This window comes from Equus asinus, chromosome 2 (genome assembly GCF_041296235.1).
Source record: "Equus asinus isolate D_3611 breed Donkey chromosome 2, EquAss-T2T_v2, whole genome shotgun sequence".
Classification (NCBI taxonomy): domain Eukaryota; kingdom Metazoa; phylum Chordata; class Mammalia; order Perissodactyla; family Equidae; genus Equus; species Equus asinus.
In genome coordinates this window covers 28,456,392-28,474,622 of record NC_091791.1, presented here as the reverse complement: position 1 = coordinate 28,474,622, position 18,231 = coordinate 28,456,392, and the positions used below count along the sequence as shown (strand labels likewise).

The following is an 18,231-nucleotide window of genomic DNA, read 5'->3' as shown; positions in this document are numbered from 1 at the left end:
CACATTATATTTATTCGTTCATCCATCAACAGACATTTGGGTTGCTTCTACCTACAAATAATGCTGCTATGAACATGGTTGTACACATATCTCTTTGAGACTGGGATTTCAGTTCTTTTGGGCATATACCCAGAAGTGGAATTTCTGGATCAAACAGTAAGTCTATTTTTTACTTTTTGAGGAACCGCCATACTGTTTTCCATAGTGGCTGCACCATTTTACATTTCTACCAACAGTGCACAAGAGTTCCAATTTCCCAATATCCACACCAACACTTGTTATTTTCTGGCTTTTGGTGGGGAGTTTTTGGTTGTTTTTCAATAGCAGCCATCCTAACGGGTGTGAGGTAGTATCCCACTTTGGTTTTGCTCTTCCCTAACTATTAGCGATGTGGCGCATCTTTCACGCGCTTACTGGCTATTTGTATCTCTTCTTTGGAGAAATGTCTGTTTAAGTCCCTTGCCCAGTTTTTAACTGGGTTGTTTGTTTTGTTGTTGTTGAGTTGCAGAAGTTCTTTAGAAATTTTGGATATTAACTCCTTATCAGATACATGATTTGCATATATTTACCAATTTGTGACTTTTTAAAAAGTTAATATAAGTTCAAGGTGTGGAGCCTACTGCTTAGATTCAAACCCCACTTGTGCCACTTACTAGTCTGGGGGAAGTGTGAACAGTCACGCAACATCCAGGGTCTAACAACAAGGAAGAAAGTGGCAATGGCAGTTAGGCAGGCAACCCACAGAGTCCATTACTCAGGACAAGATGTCAAAGGCAGGTAGGTGAAGATGGGGCTTACTTCTGTCGTCAAATCAAGAAATATAAATGTCAAGTAATAATAGAAGATGGCATTTCGTTTAATGCTGACTGTGCCAGGGCCACACCAAGTCCTTTACATGCATTATCTCATTTCATTTATTCATTCAACAAGCATTTCATGAGAGCCGAATATGAACCTGTCACTGGTGAGCTAAAAACAAAATAAAAGAGGAAATCATAAATTGTGCCTGCCCTCAAGGAGTTTACAGACTTTAATCAGAGAACCAAACAACTTACGATGATGGGAAGTATCATAAAGGACAGGTCCATGGTCCTATGGAAACTGCCCTGGTCAGGCAGATCAGGGAAGATTTCTCTGGAAATGGAGAAAATGGGACTTGAGCCGAGGCAAGAAAGGATAGGAGTGAAGAGCTAGGGGGTTCCAGACACATCAGCCCCATGAGGTAGGTACAATTATTTTTGCCCCAGAATGTCAGCCCTGTGAGCACAAGGTCCTTGTCTGTCTTGTTCACCAATTTATCTCTGTTGCCTAAAACGGCATCTGACATAAAATAGCTCTCAGTAAACATTTGTTGAATGAATGTGTCCTCATTTTATAGATAAAGAACTTGAATCCCAGAGACAGTAAGTAACTTGAGCAAGGTCACAGTCCTAGTTGATGCCAGGCAGTAAGTTCTGCAGCTTGAGCTTTTAACCTCTTAAAAAGTCACATATTAAAGACAAAAATAAAAAAGTAAAAGGGTTTTGTTAATTTCATCATCTCAGGCCTATAGAAATAAGTATTCTTTTCTTTGGTGTCCAAAGCATTTATTTCAACATGCTAGTATGGCTCATAACACATTGTATTGTAGCTGCTTTTGCACATGACTATCATCCAGCTTCTTCGCAGCTCCAACCCTCCTCCCTCCAGAGTTATAGTAAATGTGAGCTATTTAAGAGACGATATCTAAATACATGCGTAGTGCAGTGCTTCGAAACACAGGCTCAGACTTCAGACACACCTCTGGATGAAGCCTGCTTCTGCCGCCTTCTAGTCACGTGACCTAAGTTCTTTACTCAAACTTCCCAAGCCTCTGTTTCTTTATCTGTAAAATGGGGATAACAATAGAACCCACGCCACACAAGGTTGTTGCAAGGATTAATTGAGATAACACCTATAAAGCACTTAGGAGAATGCTCGGCACAAAGTAAGAGCTCAATAAAAGTTTGCAAACACTCTATACAGGAAAAAAAAGAAAACCAACATCAACAGCCAGCCCTCCCCCAACCGGAAGAAACATTATATGGTGTTTTTTTCTAGGGCAGAGATGGACAGCCTTCAGCTGCTTGGTTTTTCTTCATTCAAAATGCACTGCTGGCAGCATCACCCTGAGCCACAGTCTCTTGTGGAAGGAAGGAATTGGCCAGTAAGGGGGTGACCTGAGAGGGTCCCAGAATCACCAAGTTACTTTCCCCTCCCCAACCGTGAGGGCCCCGTGCTGCTTCTCCTCAGGCCTTGCCAATCCTCCACCTCTTCCTTTCTTTTTTCCCATCCCTCCCTCCCCACTTCAAACCCTGGGAAAAAAATGAAGAAAAGCACACCAACCAAGAAGCCTTTTCACTTCATTGTGTTTTCCAGCTAGACCTGAACAGACGGCGATCAATTCAGCCCTCTCTCACCCTCCCTCCTCTCTTCTTCTCTCATGTCCTCTTTGTTTTCTTTTTCTCTCAGACGGTGTCTTCAGGCTTAGGAAAAAGCAGTTCCCTCCCAGCAGCATGAGGATACAAGGAGCTTCAGTTGCCAGTAGCAAATGCAACATGATTGTAACAGGTCCCCATGGCCCTTGGCACTTAGAAAGGCCCAGAAGCTGGGGAACCCGTTTGGATTCTCTGAGAAACTCCTCTGCTTGACCACTATGGCCCCAACTCAGGCTCAGCTGCCACGGATCACACAGAAAACCTCAATCTCCCACTTCCTGGCCAAGAATTTTCTGAAGTTTGCCCCATCCCCAGGCAGGGATTTTCATTCCACAGTTGGCCAGTTGGACTTGGAATCAACGAGGATGAAAAAGGACTACACCTTTTCCATTTTCAAAGCAGCCTGGAGGGATTTTGTTTTTTTCCAACAGGGTAACTCCAAATTGGCATGACTTTCAAAGCTACAAATTTCCATGTCCCCAGCCCTCACCAAAGAAAAATTTCCTGGTTAGGTTAGCATGTGTGGAGGTTTGGGGTGTGCAAGTAAGAAACCTTTAAGAAATAGTTAAACCTGAGCTATGGATCAACTTAGTCTAAACAAGATTCTCCCCCAACCCCACGCTGTACTAGTTACCCTCCTTAATTCCTATCCCAGAAAGTTATATTCAAAAATAACTACCATGCATCAGCCACCCAGGAACTACCAGGAACTGAACTAAGTGTTTTATTTACTTATATTGCCTCATTTTATCTTCACAACTATGCAAGATAGGAATTATTTTTTGTTTCCTCTCTGAAGAGCAGAAAAGTATTTTCCCCAAAGTCATGCAATTCGGAGGTGGGAGAGCTAGAGTTCAAATCTCCTCCCCCACACAACAATATGGAAGAATCTCAGAGTCACCACACGGAGTGGAAGAAGCCAGGCAAAAAGAGCATTTACTGTCTGATTCCACGTGTATACAGTTACCGAAAATGCAAACTAATCTAAGGTGATAGAAGGCAGATCAGCGGTGTCTGGGGATGGGTGGAGGGAAGGATGGCTTACAAAGGGGCACAAAGAAACTTTCGAGGGTGATGACAATGCTTGTAATCTTGATTGTGGTGATAGTTTCACAGGTGTATACACATATCAAAACTGATCAAGCCGTACGCTTTAAATCTGTGCAAGATAGTGTACTTCAATTATACTTCAATAAGGCTGAAAAAAAATACCCAATAAATCCCATCTTTAAATCGTTTCCACAAACGCATTTACTCTTTGCTGTGATTGACACCGTAGGGCCTAGCCTGACTCTGGCTCAGATTCTTATGCTGTGGTCTCTGGGTCCCATTGGGGTGAGAGGACCTGGCTGTCATTAGCACTTTTCACTGGAAACTCCAGTTAGTCAGGACTGTGATTCTAGAAATTCTTTTGCACCACTCACAATTAGGCGTAATATAATGTCAGTGTGATGCTAATGATGATCCAAAGCAACAGTTCTCAAACTTTTTGGTCTCAGGACCATTTTACACTCTTGAAGCATACCAAAGACCCCAAAGAGCTTTTTTCATGTGGTTTATATCTATTAATATTTACCATATTAGAGATTAAAACTGAGAACTTTGAAAAGACAGTTAATTCATTTTTTAAAATAATAAACTCATTCCATATGACATAAATATTTCTATTAAAAATAACTATATTTTCCCAAAAAAAATTAGTGAGAGGAGTAGAATTGTTTCCATTTTTGTAAATCTATTTAATTTCTGACTTCATAGAAGCCATGATTCTCATATTTGCTTTTTTATTCAGTCTGTTGTGATATCTCATAATCTGTAGCTTCTGGAAAATTCCACCATATACTTGTGAGCAAACGAGAGTGAAAAAGGCAAATAACATCTTGGTATTATTATAAAATAATTCTGACCTTGCAGACCTCTGAAAGAATCTTGGGGACACACAGGGGGTCCCCAGATCACACTTTGAGAATTACTGATCTAGAGTATTCAGAACCATAAACTATTTATTCCAGTTCTTATGCTCCCACAGCCATTATTTTACCTCTCCTACCCAAGGTCTTGTGAAATCCTGAGAGACAGAGGAAGAAACGGGGGCACAGAGAAGCATCGAATGGAAGGTTGTACTAGTAACTTTCCTTCAAAGTCCTTCCCACCCCTGTGAGTCTATGGCATGGGGTATTTTTCTTTTAAACAAAATCAAGAGAGCCAAAGGCTCAGCAGGACCTCGATGCACAGGATGGGGAACTAAAGCACAACCATGGAAACATCACAGAGTTTCCTTATGACCCCCTCACAGAAAGAGGAACAGCAGCCTCCTCTCAGGGTCTTGCCCTAGTTCACCCCATAGAGGGTATCAGAGGAAGAACGTGGGGTCCTGAAGAAATTTCAGACAGCTGAAGCCAGCTCTGGTCCAAACCCTCAATGCAGAGCAAAACTTTGCCCCCTGGCACAGGGCAGCAGACAGGGCATGAGCTTAGGAGTCAAACAATCAGAGTGTGAATATTGTTTCTCCTTACAGGCTATGCAGTCTTAAGCAAGTTACCGAGCTTTTCTGAACCTCAGCTGCTTCATCTGTAAAAGGGAAATATCATATCTTTCTGAAGAGATTATTGTGCAGACTCAAGGAGATAAGAATATATGTAAGAGTCCCAGCAGAGGACCGGGCACATAACAGAGGCTCACTCTTAGTGACTATTACATTTTCACAGAAAAGCAAAAGGCAAGATAGAAATACCACAGCTTCCAGCATCAGGTAAGCCTGGGTTCAAAGCCTAACAACACTGGCATTGGCAAATCATTTCACCCACCTTGTATAGCTATTATGAGGCTGACTGAAATAACATCAATAAGTTGCCTGGCATCTAGCCCATGTCCTACAGATGATCACTGTTATTATTAGTGAGCATTTGCAGCTGTGGCTACAGGGTCACTGATTCCCGGGGGAGCCCCTCATCCTCAGGGGCAGCCTCTGTGGTCCAGCCCTTGGTATCCGTGGAGAAGGGATGTCTCTCAGTCAGGATGGCTGGCTCTCAGTCAGGCCTAATAGGCCTTTTGCAAAGGCGTTAACTCAGTCCTGACTTGTGTTTCCCATCTTCTAACGATAGGAGCATTACCATCTAGGGCATCTGTCCCAAGGCAGAGGGACAACAGATGCTGCATGTAAGAACGACCCTGTACAGCCAAGAGGCTGCACACGAGCTCTGGAGTCGGACCCGGATTGAAATCCTGGCTCTACCACTTATTTACTAAGTGTAAGATCTAGAGCGATTACTTAGCCTTTGTAAGGCCAGTTTCTCATCTGTAATTGAGAATAATGGCAGTGCCAGGGCTAAACATAAAGAGCACTTAACATAGTGCACACTGAAAATATCAATAAATTTACCCATTATTATCACTACTTCTATTATTGTTGCAGCAGTATCCCAATATTTTAACAATAATATATATGTAGCTCACATTCCCACCTGGACTCTACGATCAGGGAGATGGGCACAGCTTTGGAAGAAACCGTGTGCTTTCACTTTTACGTACTTCCAAAAGTTTCTTTAGCAGCACCAGGATAACACCGAAAAGTTAACAAAAGAGGAGGAAGAGGAGAAATTTTAAAACTCAAGCTGGGCACGGCCCCATCAAAAAGCGCGCGCCAGGTCTCAAAGGACTGGGCCGTGAGACTGGAAAGCGCTTGCGCAGTAGCGGGCAGTGGAACCAGGAAATCATTGGCTGAGAGGCCCAACCAATCAGAAGGCACTCAGGTGAGCCCCGTCTGTCCGTTGCTGGGGCGACCCTGGGCCTTGAGGAGCCACCTGACTTTAAATGGTGCAGGGCGTCCCTAGTGCCTGCACAGTAAGGCTCTGTTGCTTGAGGTGGGGCCTGGAAAAGAGTTGGGAAGGTGGGAGGAGAAGAGGAGAGTAGCGGAGCTGCACAGAGGGTGGGAGAAGAGCAAAGATGGGGAGACTGTAAGAACGGCCTCCGGAAGTAGAGAGAAAGAATGCGTGTGGGGACGGGGGAGGGACCAAAACGAGGAAGTGTGAAGGAAAGATCGCAGAGGTGACTGGTGGTTCTGGGACCGACCTGTAGGGAAGGGTCTCCTACTCTCTTTTCCAGTGCGAGCTTAAAAAGGATGAGGAGTGATTATTGTGAGCTCACCGTACGCCATTTTATATACCGTTAATCCTATAAGGGAGGTTGAGTAATTGGCTCGTAGTTCCACACCACGGTTCCTAAGTGATGGAGCCACATTTCAGCCTCGGATCTGGCTCCTAGATCTTGGCTGTGTCCTGTGAGATGAGCCTAAGGGACTTTTCAGCTCCACATCCTTACGTGGCACATTCTGAGAGAAAAAAACAAAACAAGAGGAAAAGTGATGGCAGTCGGGCGATATGAGGGAAGAGGGGAGCAACCAAGATGTGGAAAAGAAGGGAGGAGTTTGAGAAGAGGAGGGAGATAACAGGAGAAGAAACTAAAAGCTGGATGGAGAGTGAGGAGGAAAGGGAAGAGTTAAGGGAGCAGTAGGAAAGGGGAAATCAGGAGAGGAGAAGGCAAGAGAGAGCTGTGGCTGAACATGGGGTTAAGCCAGAGGAAAGGGGCGAGGGCATGGGGGTGGGGGGGTGGAGGAGTCAGAATCACCTGGAACATAATCCTAGGAGCTGAAGGAAGAAGGGTTGGAGTTTACTAGGTGTTTCTGGTTTGTTTTTTTCTTGTTGTGAATGTATGGAGCATGGGGATCATTGCCTGTGGAGCTGTCAGCAGACCAGTCAGTCAGCTCAGCCGGAGTGTCTGACAGAGGAAGGTTGGAAGTGAGGTCAGACTTCTTGTGGCCTCTACTGTGGGGGTCTCGGCTGAGGCTGGGTTGCTGTGTTCGGTTTACTGGTGCATTGAACGGGCTCACTCAGTATACTGTTCTAGAGTCATCAGCAGTTTGATATGAAGTTCTCCCTTTAGACCATATTTTGGTTTGTGGTTTTTTTTTTTGGTTTAAAAAAAATGATGTATTTTGTTACTAATGCAATGATTTCACAAAGTCTTTATCTTCTTTTTTCCTCTAAAAATCTGAACAGTTCCTGTGTTTGATCTTCAACATTGTGGACTAAGACGGGCAGGCTTTTCTCTTCATTCTTGAGTTTTCACTGGGGCCCTGGGGCTCAATCTCTTGAAGGAAAGTTGTTGGAGGAAGAGGGCATACCAGAAAAGAAGGAGCAATGGAATATTATTCAGCAATAAAAAGGAATGAACAACTGTTACATGCTACAACGGGGATGAACCTTGAAGACATTATGCTAAGTGAAAGAAGCCAGGGACAAAAGATCATGTATTGTATGATTCCCTTTATATGAGATGTCAAGCACAGACAAATTCTTAGAGCCAGAAATAGATTAGTGGTTGCCTAGGGCTGAGGGAGGATGTGGGGAATGAGGGTGACTGCTAAAGTGTATGGAGTTTCTTTTGGGGTGATGAAAATGTTCTAAAATTGATTGTGGTGATGGTGCATAACATAGTATACTAAAAACCATTGAATTGTACACATTAAATGGATAGATTGCATGGGATGTGAATTATATCTGAATAAAACTGTTACCAAAAAGAAAAGAAAGGAAGGAAAGAAGGAAGGAAGGAAGGAAGGAAGGAAGGTGAGAGCAAGGAAGTAGAGGTGGAAAGTGTTGTATCTAATTTAGGAGGCATGGGATGGATCGGTCTGGCTAGCATTTAAGGAAGCAGCTAGGAATAAAGTTGAGGCCAAATTACAAAGGGCCTAGAACTTCATGTCAAAGAGTTTGGGCTTGATTTCTAACTCTGAGCTGTCAAGTATAGTAGCCACTAGCCATATGTGACAACTGAGCACTTAAAATATGGCTAGTTCAAGTTGAGGTGTGGCATAGGCACAAAATACACACCAGATTTCGAAGACTTAGAATGAACACAAGAATATAAAACCTCATTAATAGTTTTATATTGATTACATCTTGATAGATTGGGTTAAATAAAATATATTATTACTCTTAATTTTTAGAATCATGTTTATTTTACTTTTTAAGATGGCTACTAGAAAATTTTAAATTACCTCTGTGGCTCACGTTATATTTCTATCGGACGGCGCTGTTATGGATAGGGGGAGCCCATTGAGTGTTGTTGAATCAGAACAGGGGTTGGCAAATGTTCTCTATAAAGGGCCAGATGGCAAATATTTTAGGACTTGAGGGCCGCAGTCTCGGTCACAACTGCTCCGCTCTGCTGTTGTGGTGCAGAGGCAGCTATGGACAATGCATAACAAATAAGCACAGTTGTGTTCCAGGACAGCTTGACTTATAGATGCTGAAGTTTGAATCTCATATGATTTTTACTTGTTAAGAAATATTATTCTTCTTTTGATTTTTTACCCCAATGTAAAAAATGTAAATTTTAAAATTAAAAATTTTACAATTTAAAAATGTGAAAAAACCTTGCTAGGGCTGGCCCCGTGGCCAAGTGGTTAAGTTCGCACGCTCTGCTTCTGTGGCTTGGGGTTTCACGGGTTCGGATCCTGGTTGTGGACATGGCACCACTCATCAAGCCATGCTGAGGCAGCATCCCACATGCCAAAACTGGAAGGACTCACAACTAAAAATACACAACTATGTACTGGGGGGATTTGGGAAGAAAAAAAGAAAAAATAAAAATCTTTAAAAACCTTCTTAGTTTGTGAGCCATACAAAACAGGCAGTGGGAGGGAGTTGGCCCCTGGGCTGTAGTTTGCCAACCTGAGTTAGAGAGTTAAGCTGGAGTCTCTGAAAATCTCTTGCAACCACCAACACCATTGGTGCTCTCCCCGCACACAAGCACACAGTGCTTGGAAAATTCCTTCTCCTTTGCAAGCAGCATGGATTCATGTAACATTTGATCTGGAAGGGATCTGGAAGGGATCACGTACTCCTACCTTCTCATATTGCATTCGAGGAAACTGAGTCTCAAAGAGGTAAATTCACATAAGCAAGGTCACGTTGCAGTGAAGAGGTTTCAAATAATGGGAGTAATTGCAAGACTATCAGGCAGCAGCTGGTCAAAAAGGAAGGGTCTAAGGTCAGACTGAGTACCTAGACCCCATTCAGGAACTCTAAGTTGTAGTTCATCCATCCATCCATTCATCAGTTCTTTCATTCCTCTCTTATTTCTTGAGACGGCCTGGTGCTAGCCCTCTGTGAGGCTCTGGGGGACCAGACATTAGTAAATTTGGTTATTGACCTTGAGGAATTCATAGTATAGAAAAACATATACCCTGGGTGTACAGGAGGGGACAGATATCCTGGAATGGTTAGGGAAAGGAGCTCTGAGGAGGTGTGGCCCAAGCAATGATCAGGACAAGTAGGAATCAGGTAAGTGAAGGAAAAGGTGAGAAGAAGAGAGTTCTAGGAAGAAGGAACAGCATAAGCAAAGACCTTGAACTGAGAGTGCCCAAAATGTTTAGGGAACTGTAAGTAGATCACGGGAGTGGAACATTAAGTAGGAGATGAAAGTGGGAGTGGTGAGCCCACAGGCCAATGGGACCCAGAACATGATGATCCCATTGGAAATTAACACACTTGGTCTTGATCACGTAAGGTGGTGAGGAAACAGAAGTTTTAAAAAGTGAAGTAACACAGTCTGATCGAGTTTTGGAGAAATCACATTGGTAGTTTGCCAGGCAGAGAGGAGAGAAAAAGATTCCATGTGGCAGGAACAGCCTGTGCAAAGGCCTGGCAGATTGCAAGGACCAGTAACAGCAAGCCATCTGGTGACCCAAGCTTGAGCTGCCTGACAAGGAGCGAGAGGAGATAAGCCTAGGAAAGAAATTTGTTCAGATGGTGGAGGGTCTTTGAATCCAGGCTGAGGAGTTTGATTGGTTTCTTCAGGTACCAGACAGAGGTAAGAGCCTCATGGGAGTGAGTGGGAAGGTAGAACACAGACTTAAGGTCAAGTTTTCCTAACTCTGCTATTTATTAGTTAAGCCTCCATTTCCTCAGAGATACAGTGGAGATAATAAAGTGATGAGGATTAACCAAAATAACATATAAAAAGTGCTTATCACTTTTTAAGAACCTGACACACTATAAGCACTCAAAATATTTGCTCTAAAACCCATATGGGATGCATCACCCCAAAGGGCTCTGAGTTCCTACATGAAGACACCTGGACATTGTGCCAGAAGGAGGAGACTCTGGGGTGGGAGGCCCCTGACCTCTTAATTTTTAATTCTGGCTAACTTTCCATTTTTTATGTGGAAAAATCATTGTGGGACCACAACTAGCCACCTTTGGCAGTTGTTCTCTTTAGGAAGCTCAGAGGGACTTGTACACCCTGCCTCTGGCGTTATGCGTGGCTTTCTCCAAAGCAGAGGCAGGAGCCAGCGGCTCAACTTGAGAGGGCTGGACATTCTCTCCAGGACCAGGTGACAACCTTTGGGTCCTTATAGCCCTCCCCACCCTGAGTTTCTGTTAATTTCATATTCATTTTAACATGGTCTGTGTGTGCAGAATAGTTTATGTATCATATGTGAGAAAGGAAATATATTTTAAGTATATGGTTATAAATGCATAGAATAGCTCTTAAGAACCTGGTAACTGATCTTCTCCAGGTGGGGAATGGTGTGTGTAGAGACAGAGGTTGTGGGGAGACTTACTTTCTACTCTTTTGTACCTTTTGAAGAACCAGATATGTGTACTATCTATTTAAGCAAATCAATTAAATCTTGCTTTTCTGTAACAGAGGTATACCAGATCCACTCTTGGTTTAATCTCCAGTTTTGCTTTCCAGCGCCTTGCTCTTTGGTCTGCCAGAGCAGTGAGTGAGAGGGTGACAGTCTTGGTTTCCATCCCCCACTGCAGGCCTTAGAACCTTTCTGTGACCCAGGCCTCCCAGCTGGAGAACGGGGAGAGTGGCATTTGCCACATTCCCCACAGGGGTAGCATTGAGAACTGGCTATCTATGGGTAAAGGATTTCAGCATCTGGGAATGAAAGAGAATGTATTAACACAAAATACTCCTGCTTTTTAACCCCAGATAGTTCTGGAGAAATCTAATATAAAGGCTTCAGATCCGTTTACAGTTGCTGCACTCAAGACGCATGTTAATTAGCGACATTGACAATTGTCATTTTCTTTGTAAACTTACTTGATGACTGGGAGCCGCAGGAATCTTGCTATGTGAGCCTTCTCTCTTTGAACAACAAAGTCTCAGTCTGACCTGCCCGAAACAGACAGGAAGCCTGCCCACCTCGATTACAGGTCTCAGCTGAGAAGCAGGGTTTGGTGTCCACACAGTCTACCGAGACCGCATTTGCCTAACTGGGTCCAGTGACTGTGGCTTATCTTTTAATGAAGTTCTCCCTTCCTCCTCTCTCCAGGGACCTTATCCAGGGTAGGATGCACAGAAGGCATTTAACAAATGGTGGCTGCACTAATGGCTGGCTAGGGGCTTCAGGAGTGCCCTCACCTTGTGGACAGGGAAACAGAGGTACACGGGAGTGCACTGCCTAGTCCCAGCTCAGCTCCTAAAGTTCATCTTTTCTGCTCTCTGAACAGAGAACGCTTGAGAAGCCCCTGCATTTCCATCTTCAAAGTGAGGGAAATAGGAAAAGCAGCTGTAAAACAAACCTGAATCTGGACAGTCCGAGGAAATGACTAAGCCACCGTCCCTCCCCAGATCTCAGTTTCCCCATCTGTAAAATAATGATATGGGTAGGACGATCGCTCCGGTTGCTTTGCATTCCCCGTGGTCCGTGCACACCAGCCGCCTTGGACCATCTCTTCTTCCGAGTTGTACTTCTTTAATCCTTGAGTTTCTCCACAGTTTCAAGGGGGCGCTGTGAAACTGGTTACCGGGCAGCGAGCAGGCCCTTCCTTGGAGCTGCCTGGCTGTTCGGTCTCCCTGCTGGTAACCAAGCCCTTGTCTGCCTTTCGAGCAACCCAGCCCTTTCTTATTGTTGCTGTCTGTTTCCATTTGCTCCTTTTATTCTCCAGGTTTTCCTTGACTCTGATGTTTTTCCCCCTGCTGCATGACAAGCCCTTCTGATCTCTGTGAAAGGCAAACCCGTGTCATTCTTCCAAATCATCATTGTATGACATGTTTTTATATCAGCCGGACAAAGGAGCTATTTGATCAGGGGGTATGGTGTGTGATTGTAAGAAATTCAGCTAGTCGGTGGCAACCATTGTTCCCCAAGCGGCTCCCTGACCCCATTCTGTTCCAGGAAAAACTCCCTGAGAGTGGCCTCTATTCATGGAGGAACACCAGTCCCCAGCCGTGCTCCAGGAGCATGCTCAATTCCTAGCAGTGTCACCGATAGCTGCCCGCAGCCACCCTTTAACTCTTTCATCAGCATTAGGTTTCCAACCCCACAGCTGTTATCACGGCCGTGAGCTCAGGGGGTTAGAGATATAGGCATGCTCTCTGCTCTCCCTCTTATCTTGGAGAAATTCAACCTTCCTTTGAAATGGTCATTTGGAAATTACCCGTCTGCTGCTTTCAGTGCAGCAGGCCTGGCTAGCATGCCCTGCCCTCCTCGGCTTTCCCCCCCACCCCCCAGGACAGCCTCCCCAGTTCTGCCAACTTGCAGGCCCTGCTGCTCAGTGGCCTGCCTCCTGGTATGTCGTCTAGTGGCACCTCATGACTATTTCTGGTTGCCTGAGGTGGAGCCGTGGGGCCCCTCACCCTGGCCCCTGCGTCTTTGGCAGATTGGTAATCAGTCCTCTAAAGATGAGGAAATACTTCCACAGACCAACAGCTCTTACTTGCTTAGCCTGCCCTTCCCTGCCTTCCAGGACACATGGGGCCCCTATGTGTGTAAGGGCTTGAGCTGGGTATTGTAGGAGAGACAGAATTGCATAAAAATTGGCCCTTGGCCCTGGGAACTCAACACATTAGGGGAAATGAGACAAGTAGACACGTATCTGCAGAAACACCCGGAACATTTCTCATCAGTAACTCTGAGCCATTAAAACAGTGTCAGGTATACCCAAACTATCCTGGCTTAACTCTCTAGCACACAAACTACCCAATTGACTGGAGTGCTCAAAACCACACACGGTTGTCAGCCATATACCTTTCAAAAGGTCCAGCCTGCCCTAAGTGTGTGGATCTTAGCATTATACATCTATAGAACAGCCCAGAGAATACTGGAAGATCCTGTGAAGTGTCTTAGAACCTAATAGCTTTGGGATTTTCCTTATGATCAGTGTGCTCATTTTATGGAGTCTAGAAGGAGAAGGACCCATTCAAGATCATGCAAAGCTAACGGCTGAGCAAACGCTCACACTTAGAGCCTGTGGTTCATCTCTCCCTTGGTTCATCCTTTAACTCATTAAGTTCTGCTTTTCTCCGAGAAGCTGGCAACAGATTAGACTGTTGCCAGTTCTCTGTAACTACTGTCATGGAGTCAAGGACCTCAAAGCCAATAGAAATGCCAACTCAAGAGTCTAAAATCTTAAACGAAGCTCCTTCTCTGCCTCATCCTCCATCTGTATTTCTATGCCTTGAGCCAACAGAATGGCCTCTCCAGTAAGAGAATCTTAGCCTGGCTCCTCCTTCTCTATTCTTCTCTGGCCCCAGGGGAACACTCGCAATGTAATAGTTACAATATTAATGGCTATATATAGAGTGACCAAATAATTTATTGTCCAAAGTACTAATTCATGCTACAACACAGATGAACCTTGAAATCATCATGCTGAGTAAAAGAAGCCTGACACATAAAGGCCACATCGTGTATAAATCCACATATATGAAATCTCCAGAATAGGTAAATCCATAGAAACAGAAAGTAGATTATTAGTTGTCAGGGGCCAGGAGGAGTGGGGAATGGAGAGTGACTGCTGATGGGTATGAGGCTTCTTTTCAGGGTGATGAAAATGTTCTGGAATTAGATAGTGGTGATGATTGCACAACGTCATCAATATACTAAAAAACGCTGAACTGTACACTTTAAAAGGGGTAAATTTTGTGGTATGTGAATTATATCCCAACAAAAAAGAAAAAAGAAAAAATGAAGGGGAAAGAATACCACCTAAAAAAGGAAGTTTGTCATTCAAACCAGCACCAAGACATTTCTGAAGTATTACTAATTACTCTGGGAAAATATGTATAAACCAGGACATATGGTCACTCTAGCTAGAGACAATGAACCCGAGCCCTGTGTGCCACCTGCCTTTACATTTTCTTCAAGGAACCTAAGAATGGCCTAGAGTCTACCCAGTCAAGGGTTCTGTGGCCACTGGTGGCTCAGGGACCGTGGGATTGGTGTTCTCAGCTCTTCTTAGCTTTTCTGCTCCGAAAGCTCCCCAGCCATTTGAGATTCTGTTTATTCTTGAACATACCTTCCCTCTTCGTAATGAGCTTTAAAGGTTTGCTCTACTCTGACATTGGACCTCTGCCCACTCACCTGAAATTTATTCATTCACCCACTTAGAGGAAAATTGTGTGCCTCCTGTGCCAGGCAGTCAGTCTAGGGGCTGAGGAACGTGGACGGAGAAGCCGAGTTTCCTTCCCTCTAGGAGTTCACTTTCTACAGGGGAGGTTGACCTTTAAGTACAGTCAGGTGTTGCTTAACGACTGGGATAAGTCGTGAGGCGATTTCGTCCTGTGCAAACATCAGAGTGTGCTTACACAACCCTAGATAGTACAGCCTACTACACACCTAGGCTATATGGTACTAATCTTATGGGACCACCATCATATATGCAGTCTATTGTTGACCAAGACCTTGATATGTAGGCATATGACCATATAAGGAAATGCAACCTTTTTTCAGATAGGAAAATGTATTGGGTACATGGAGGCCCAAAGACGGGGAAAGTTAGCTCTTCCTGAACCTGGGAGTTTCTGGATGCCTATGCTTCACTTTCCAGAGGGACTGTGACGGGGCCTTCCCATCACTAGAACTGTGACAGGAAGAACCTTGTCTTTGCTCTCCTCTCCCGTTCCCCGTGGTGCCTGCTCCTGAGGGGCCTCTCAGCCCCAGCAGCACACCGGGACACTACCACCAGCAGCTCTGGAGCCTCTTTCCCGGGTGTGATCTATACTCCAACTCAGACTCCCCTTCTCTGGAAGTCATCTGGATCCTTCCTTTCTAAGTGCATTGTGTTCTTGCCCATTTTCCTGCCCACTCATGAAGGCTTATAAGGTTAAGCCCCTTGACCAAGGTCACACAGCTAGTTAGTAACAAAAGCCAGGCTAGAACCCAGGTTCAGTCCTCAAAGCGAAGTCCTTCTGAGCTTCCAACGAGGGGTTTTATTTTCCTAACAAAGTGTCTGTAACCTGAAGAGGGAAACCCCGGTAAATCCTAAGTCAGTTTTTTGTTTTGTTTTGTCTTCTATTTTTTTGCTTTAGCTGTCAGCCTAGGCCATTCCAGGGGCGGCAGGTAATCAGAAGTAAATGATTAGTGACCCCCCCGCCCCAAAGGGTGCATGTCAAGGTCTTAGCACAAATATCAGGCTGGAACTTCTGGTCTGTCACAGGCTGCATGTGCAACCCCAGTCCCTATGCCATACAGCTCAGAACCCACACGCCAATGGTGTCTCTCACGAGGCAGGAGGAGCAATGGGATTTGGTTCCCTCTTAATACAGAAGAAGTTCACACTTGGAGGAGTCAGAGACAGAAAATCTTGGAAGTTAAGAGCTTGGGTTTTAAAGGCCCACAGATCTGGATTTAAATTCTCGCAGGATAATTTTGGAAGGCAGACATTCCTTTACTTTTCTGAACCTCAGTTTCTCCAATTGTAAAATGGGAATAACAGTTCATTTCGGGGATAATACCCTCATGAGGATAACAATTACTGCAGGACATTATTAAGGATGGAGTGGGATGAGGCGTTTAAGAGCTTAGCACCATCCCTGGTAGATAGTGAGCACCTAAGAAAGGGGAGCTATTATTCTTTTCTTTTTGAAAACTATCTCTAATCTTTGAAGGGTCCAAAACTCTGGAGGGAGTTGGTCAAGTCTCCTCAGAGCATGCATGCAGCTCTCTTATGCCCCAGAAGGCAAGACCCAGCCTTCAGGCATCCAGATTGGACTTCATCCATTCACTCACCAGAATTTATGAAGTCCCTACTATAGTCCAAGACTACTTGAAGAACTATAGTTGTAAGTAAGTAGTTATAACTCTGTGTTATAAACAGAATAATGTATGAAACCACAGAGGATTGCCTGGGAGACACAATGGGGAGGAGACAATTTTAGGTTTTGAAAGGTATGTAGGGGTTCATCCAGGCAGAGGGAACAGCACGAGAAAAGACAGATGCGTGCTGGAGTATTTGGGAAATGGTAGAAAGATCTGCATCACTCGACTCTGCCATGAAAGTGGAAGGACGTAAGTTTGGAAAGTTGCTGCCAGGTTGTGAAGGGCCTCATATTCCCGGCTGAGGAATTTGAATTTTATCCTGCGGGCAGGGGGAGACAGGGGAGGTTGTGAGCATACGGGTGACTTGAAACCATCTTTGGCTTTGCTTAGAAATTTTTGTTCTGGCTGCTTTGTAGCGGGAAAAGTGGCAGAACGAACCCCAGCCTCTGGGGGCAGAGAAGGGCATCAGTGGCGGAAACGCTGCTGCAGAGACGGCCTCCGGGAGAGAAGCCCAGTTCCTCTCTGCCTTTTGCATGGGCTTTTAGTTCACCCACAGTTCACACAGATTCTGGGGGACTTTCAAAGACTTCAGAATTTTTCTTCAACAAAACAGAGCTGAGGTGAATTCCTCTCAAAGTTCTCATTGTTGGTAGTGTTCAAAACTGATATTGATCTTAGAGTCTAGACACCTGAATTTTACCTCTAACTCCTGACTGATCAGCTGAATGACCTTGGGCAAGTCAGTCTCTGTTCCTCATGCTTCTTCCCTTCAGCCAGCTGGGAACTCTTCCCTCCCAGAAATTCCCTAGCACCATGTTGGTACCTGTCTTAGGTCACTTTTTCCATTACATTCTGCTCGGAATTATTAGTCACCTATGTGCTTTGCAGAGTGGAAAGACTAGAGTCCAGATCTGGCTTCAAATCTTGACTCAGCCACTTACCAGCCGTGTGGCTTGGAGACATTATTTAACCCTGCGGAACTCTAATTTCCTCCTCTGTAAATTTGGAATACTGATGCCTAACACACTGAGTAGTTAGAAGGTCAATAAAAGGAGTAATAGACATAAAGTACGTAAACACAGTGCCTGAAACATAAGGCACTCACTAACAAATATTTATGTGAACATACTACAGACTCACACACACACACACACACACACACACACACACACTGTAGTCTTCGTACCTAAGGACTTAGCTTAAAGCATTTATGAGTACGGACTCAGTATTAATATTGATATTGCACTTATGCCTTTATTTTCTTATCTTTAAAAGGTAATGGTACTATCTGACTCATCTGGACTGAATAGTTGGAATAAAATTGAAAAGCATACCCATTTATAATTGCTAATATTTAATTAATTGCTAATAGTTAATATTTGTAATTGCTGACCATTACTTGTACAGGTAGTTTCTCTTACTAGACTATAAACTCCCTGGGAATAGGTACAAAATCATTGCTTTCCCTGTAGATGAGAAGTGGAGTGGAGCTTGGAGCTTGGTGTATGGCTGTGGAAAGAATTTTTTTTTTCTTTTTTTGCTGAGGAAGATTTGCCCTGAACTAACATCCATTGCCAATCCTCCTCTTTTTTCAGCTTGAGGAAGATTATCCCTGAGCTAACATCTGTGCCAATCTTCCTCTATTTCATATGTGGGACACCACCCACAGCATGGCTAGTGAGTGGAGTAGGTCTATGCCCAGAATCCGAACCT

The 18,231-nt window shown here is 44.3% G+C and overlaps 1 long non-coding RNA gene across 1 annotated transcript; it reads left to right on the top strand.

Moving 5' to 3' along the window:
* Positions 1-2,490: 2,490 nt before the first annotated feature.
* LOC106828856 (uncharacterized) lies at positions 2,491-8,032 on the top strand. The gene is made up of 4 exons (XR_006516233.2): positions 2,491-3,445; positions 4,975-5,208; positions 6,006-6,208; positions 7,514-8,032. It is a non-coding gene; the product is annotated as an uncharacterized lncRNA (long non-coding RNA).
* The last annotated feature ends 10,199 nt before the right edge of the window (positions 8,033-18,231 follow it).